Below are 6,884 nucleotides of genomic sequence, written 5' to 3' on the forward strand. Positions count from 1 at the left end.
ACAAAAGAAGAATCTTAAAATGGCTACCCATCCTCTTGCCCTGCCCTCAGGGGCGAGCAGTTCACTTACCCTCAGTCGCTCCCCGTGCGAGCCACCAAATGCCGCAGTCTGGCTGGGCACAATCAGGAGCCACTTGTCAAAAGAAACTAACTTTATTTTTAGAACCACACACGCCAAACAAAACAGCCTCTCAGGAAAAACCCTCAGAGCCTCAACTGCCACCACCGGCTTTCCACAAGCCTCTCTCTCCCACACAAGCTTCTCTCCACCTCCCACAATCCTCCTGCTCTTGAGGCCGATTGGCTGGGTCACATGGGCGGAGCCAAAAAAGTCCCCCAATGAGCAGCTCCGTGGTCTGAAAGGGCAGGGAAACAGCCCAATGAGCATCACCGCAGAGGAGCCAATCAGCTAGATGTTGCTGGGGCCGCTGTGAGCCAATCATCAGCCAGCAGCTGGAAGTTTGCTGGGGCCCCTTCGGCTGTGGCTCTCAACAAACTTCCTCCAAACTTCAGCCTCTGGGTGAACTAATAAACACCAATTAGCAAGAAAACCACAGTAACCATGATGTAGCTCCTGTGCCCAACCACCTCTAGGAGGGTCCACAGTTGGAAGGTTCAGATTTGCCAGTTAATTCACTTCTGATTTAGATGAACACATCCAAAACTATAATTTCCTCAGGCTATTGAGAAACTGATGTGACTCCATTTTTGAGAAACCAGCCTCTACCTCAGAGCAAAGCCTATCCAAGGGGAGGAGGGTGACCCTTGTCCTTGGAAAAATCTACAAAATGCTCTTAGGCACATACCTACACTGCTGAGTTGTTTGTCTGTAAATAACAGGAGAGATCTGCACGCCAGGTGTCCCTGACTCAGTTGCTAGGTGAGGACCCATACCAATTCCCTAGCAACCACCAATCAGCATGAGACAGGAAAAATACCTGGGATGCCATATGACCCACCCCCCCAGTAGTCTCAGTGATTGGTAACAAGTTAGGAAACCATGTAGTTTAGCACATACACCCCTCACGGATTAAACCATTCAGTTCAAAGGAATCCCCCTCTTACTAACCAATCACCCTTACCCAAATTGTTCCCACCAGTGAATGTGCTAATCAATGTTAAGAGTTGTTGTTTGATTTTCCCATGGTATGAAATGATTTGCTGTGTGATGTTGTGACACATAGAGGATCCCCCCAAACCTATAAAATCTTACTGAACAAAGGACCAGGGGACTCACTCCTCAGGACTGCTGCATTGGAAACGGTTGTGAGTCCAGGCTCAAGCTTGCAATAAAGACGCTTGTGTGATTGCATTGGATTTGGCTCCTGGAAGTCTATTGGGGTCCCATGAATCTGGCATTACACTATTTCCAAGCAGTCAGCAGAGAACCTTGTGCATACACAATGATAGTACACCTCTGAAAGAGTCTTACAAAGGAGGATCCTACAGACACCAACTACCACCCAGTGTGCCCAGAAACAAGCCCTCCTACCTGCAGCCTGTGCACACCCAAGAGGGCAGCAGCCCTATATTTATCCCAGGAGTCACCCAGCACCACATCAGACTATAATATCTCTACTTAGACTGCCACAACCCCACATGCTTTGAAATATACATGGAGAAGACCACACTGGATTTGTCAGTGCTTGATATATGAAGCTTTTATTCAGAGAGGAACACAAGACCATACCTCCTCAACAGGGAGTATAAGTCACAAACAATTAAGGGACCATATCCTCTGATCTACCAAAAAGCCAGGTGCCGCAGTCTGGCTGGGCACAATTCAGGAGCCACTTGTCAAAAGAAACGAACTTTATTTTTAGAACACACACGGCACCACACAGCTCTTCAGGAAAACCCTCAGAGCCCAACTGCCAAGACCGGCTTCCCACAAGCCTCTCCACCTCCCCCACCCCTGGTGCTCTTGAGGCTGATTGGCTGGGTCATGTGGGCGGAGCCAAAAAAGTCCCCCAATGAGCAGCTCCGTGGTCTGAAAGGGCGGGGAAACAGCCCAATGAGCATCACCGCAGAGGAGCCAATCAGTTGGCAGCTAGAAGTTTGCTGGGGCTGCTGTGAGCCAATCATCAGCTGGCAGCTGGAAGTTTGCTGGGGCCCCTTTGGCTGTGGCTCTCAACAGCCAGGAGATGTGTAGCATGCCAAAGATTAAGGGGTACTTCCTAGATTGCATCAGAGGTGAATCTGTGTAAAAACTATCTCCACACCCAAGGAAACTTAGAGGTAAATCCAAAGAGTAGTGGGCATCTTCTAAACGTCCAAATGCTGATGAAATCTAAATCAGGAAGATTCAATGGGAAATCTCCCTATATTGGCAGGGAATATAATTAGCTGTAATGTCAGTTTGGATCTTAAAGATGTTACTTTTCTTATTGGATCAATGGATATTCCCTTATTCTTTGATAATATATCCCTCATCCCAATCAATTATATTTCTTCTAATGTTTTAAAGAAATAACTGGTATCATTCTTTCCACCTTTGATTTCCTAGTTCAGGTTTACACTTGCTCATCTTAGTCTGTTTTTCCTCTTCCATTACCTGCTCCTGTCTCATCCCCTCCCCCTTTTCTTCATTGTATTTCATTTTTTTTTCTATGCTTTCTTTTCTAGTTTTTCTTTGCCAATTTTTATATTCTCTCCTTTTGAACCCTTATATATTGTAACAGCAACTCTACTATATTTCATAAATTCTTTCTCAACCTATTCATAAATATTACTACACTTCTGTACCTGGTTTAGAGGATTTATGTAAAATATTTTCAATAAGTATTTTCCCCTAAGGTTTATTAGTCTATGGCTTTGACCTGAAGTAATTGTAGTTAATAGGTTTTAGTTTCTCAAAATGGTGCTGGATACTGGGCCTAACAGAGGGTAAACATTGGGAGGGAGTAACAATACTTAGATATTTCCCCAGCCTGGGGAGCTTAAGACTAAATAGTCCCTTGCATAAAGATAGAAGATATAATCATCACAGCAGATGGGTAGATATACAAATTAATATTTCAAAAAAGAAGGGAGTAAGCCACCCCAAGGAGCCCTCAACACCTCAACAACTGATCCCATTGACATCACTGTGGAAGAAATGTTGGAAAAATAATTTAGAAAGTTCAAATTTAAAATGTTCAGTGAAATAAAACAGATGTAAAAAATGAAATAAGAGTGAAAATACAGGAAGGGAAAGACCATTTCAATAAAGAAAGATTCCGAAAAATAACCAAACAGAAATCCTAGAAAGGCATGACTCAGCAAATCAAATCAAAAATTCAGTTGAAAGCATTAAAATAGATTAGAACATAAAGAAGACAAATTCTCAGCCTCAAAGACAAAGTATATGATCTTGAAAATAAAGATGTTAAAGATATCATGATCAGAATAGTCAAGAAATCTGTTACAATTTTAACAGATCAAATCTAAATATCATTGGCATAGATGGAAACATGGATATACAAAATAAAGGAATGTACAACCTTTTCAATGAAATAATGTCAGAAAGTTTTCCAAACCTTAGGAATATGATGGATATCCAAACAAAAGAGGCATTAAGAATCATGAATAGATAAGATCATAACAGATCCTCTCCAAGACACATTTTATTTAAAATGCCTAATATACAGAACAAGAATAGAATTTTAAAAGCTGCAAAATAAAAATGGTTGGCTACATTTAGATGTAAAATAATTAATATTTCAAATGATTTCTCAGCCTATACTCTAAAATTCAGGAGCACTCGAAATAATACATATCACACCCTGAAACAAAGCAGGTGCCAACCAACATTGCTATATCCAGAAAAACTATCCTTAAAGAAGAAATATAAACCTTCTATGATAAACAGAAACTAAAAGAATTCAACACCACTAAGCTAGCACTACAAACATACTCAATAAAATATTTCACATAGAAGAAAGGAAAAATAAATATCAGATCCAGGCATCTAGTGAATATTTCATATATCAGCAACTGAATTCAGTCTTTCTTTTCAGCTGCACATGGAAAATTTTCTAAAATACACCATATTTTAGGATACAAAGTAAGTCTTAGTGAATACCAAAAATATAGATAATTTCTTGAATCTGATCAGATCTTAATGAAATTAGAAATCACTGGCAAGATAAACAGAAAACATTTTAACACTTGGAGATTAAATAATACACTTTTGAATGATGAATGAGTCACAGAAAAATTTGTAGTCATAGGAAGAAATAAAAAAATCTTAGAAACAAATGAGAATACAATATACATAATCACTGAGACAGTATGAAGGCAGTTCTATGACGAAAGTTTAGGGCACTGAGTGGCTACATTTAAAAAAAAACAAAAATTTCTCAATAAATAATCTAATGTTATAATCCAAGGCCTTAGAAAAGCAAGAACAAATAATTCTAAAATAAGTGGAATACAAGAAATAATTAATGTCAGAGCTATATAGTTAATGAAATTGAGAATAAAAAAAATCAATATAAAGGATGGATGCAACAAAGAGTTGGTTCTTTGAAAAGATAAACACAATTGATGAATCCTTAGCCAAACTAATCAAAAGAAAGAGAAGACCAAGCTCAACAAAAATTGAGATAAAGAAGGAGATATCACCATGGATAAATTTTGAAATCCGGAGAATCATTGGGAAATCTTTTAAAAATTTAAACTCCAATAAACTGGAAACTGTAGAAGATATTGACAAATTTCTAAAAACATATGAGCTATCCAAATTGAAACATGAGGATAGAGAAAACCTAAATAGATTAATATCAAGCAATGAGATTGAAATGATAATAAAAACGTTTACAACAAAGAAAAGCCCCAAACCAGAGAGTTGCTCAGCTGAGTTCCACCAGACTTTTAAAGAACTAAAGTAATGCCAATCCTCTTCCAGTTATTGCATGAAATAGGCAATGTAATGCCAGATTCCTGGGACCCCAATAGACCTCCAGGAGCTGAATCTGATGCAATCACACAAGAGTCTTTATTGCAAGCTGGAGCCTGGACTCACAACCCATTTCCAATGCAGGGGTCCCAAGGAGTGAGTCCCCCAGTCCTTTGTTCAGTAAGATTTTATAGGTTTGGGGGGATACTCTATGTGTCACAACATTCACACAGCAAATCATTTCATACCATGGGAAAATCAAACAACTCTTAAAATTGATTAGCACATTCACTGGTGGGAACAAGTTAGATAAGGGTGATTGGTTAGTACAAGAGGGGGATTCCTTTGAACTGATTGGTTTAATCTGTGAGGGGGTGTATGTGCTAAGCTACATGGTTTCCTAATATGTTATCAACCACCATAAACTACTGGGGGGTCATATGACATCCCAGGTATTTTCCCTGTCTCATGCTGATTGGTGGTTGATAGGGGGTTGCCTCTCTCCTGTTATTTACAGACAAACAACTCAGCAGGGTGGCTATCTGCCTAGGCCCCTTACTTGGACAGGCTTTGCTCTAAGGTAGAGGCTGGTTTCTCAAAAATGGAGTCACATCAGTTTCTCAGCAACACTTAAAAATTCATTCTTTGGAGCCAGAATCACCCTGATGCTAAAACCAGACAAAGATACATCAAGGAAAGAAAACACTGGGCCAAAATCCCTAATGAACCTAGAAGGAAAAATCCTTAATAAAATATCTGAAGTGGCATTCAAAAACTCAGTATGGCCCGGTGCGGTGGCACACGCCTGTAGTCCCAGCAGCAGCTTGGGAGGTTGAGACAGGAGGATCATGAGTTCAAAGCCAGCCTCAGTAAAAGCAAGGCACTAAGCAACTCAGATGAGACCCTGTGTCAAAATAAAATACAAAATAGGGCTGGGGATGTGGGTCAGTGGGTGAGTGCCCCTGAGTCCACTCCTTGGTACCAAAAAAAAAAAAAAAAAGTATTAGGAACATAGTTCCATGGTTAAGTGGGTTTAATCCCAGGGATGCAAAGTTGCTTCAACATATGCAAATCAATACCACATAAATACAATGGAGGAGAATCACACAATCATCTCAGTAGATTCAGAAAAGCCCTTTGATAAAATCCAGCATTCATTCATATTATAAATGCTGGAGAGCTAGCTGGGTGTGGTGGTGCAAACCTCTAATCTAAATGAGTCAAGAGTCTGAGGCAGAAGGATTGCAAATTTGAGGCCTGCTTTGGCAACTTCATGAGGCCCTAGACAAGTTACAAAATCCTGTCTCAAAATAAAAAGTGACAAGGATGCAGATCAGAGCTAAAGCACCCCTGAGTTCAACCCCCAATAATAACAACAACAAAATGCTGGAGAAACTAGGTATAGAAGGAATTTACCCCAAAATGTAAAGATTATGAGAAACCCCAAGTCAACATCATACTGAATGAGAAAAACTGAAAGCATTTCCTCTAAAATCAGGAATGCCCGATCTTTCCACTCCTATTAAATATAGGAGACCCTCATCATTATACAAAATATATGTATGAAGATGTGAATTTGATGTCAACATACCTTATATATAATCAGAGATATGATAAATTATGGTATAATGGTGTATTAAGAATTGTAATGCAAAAATAAATAAATAAAAAATTTAAAAATATATGGTTCTTGAATCTCTAGCCAGAGCAATTAGGTAAGAGAAGGAAAATAAAGGGATACAGATGAGAAGGGAAGAAGTCAAATTATTTCTGTTTATTAATGACATGGTCCTATATCTTGAATATCCAAAAAATTCTATCACAATTTTAGAGCTGATAAACAATTCTGCTAAAATCAACATATGAAAAGCAATGGCTTTCCTATACTCCAATATTGAACCTGCTCAGACAGAAATCAGAGAGAAAATCCTCTTCACGGTGCTCTAAAAAATAAAACATTTGGGAATAAATCTAACAAGCCGGGAAACACATCCCCCCCCCCCCCC

This window comes from Marmota marmota, unplaced genomic scaffold (genome assembly GCF_001458135.2).
Source record: "Marmota marmota marmota unplaced genomic scaffold, marMar, whole genome shotgun sequence".
Classification (NCBI taxonomy): domain Eukaryota; kingdom Metazoa; phylum Chordata; class Mammalia; order Rodentia; family Sciuridae; genus Marmota; species Marmota marmota.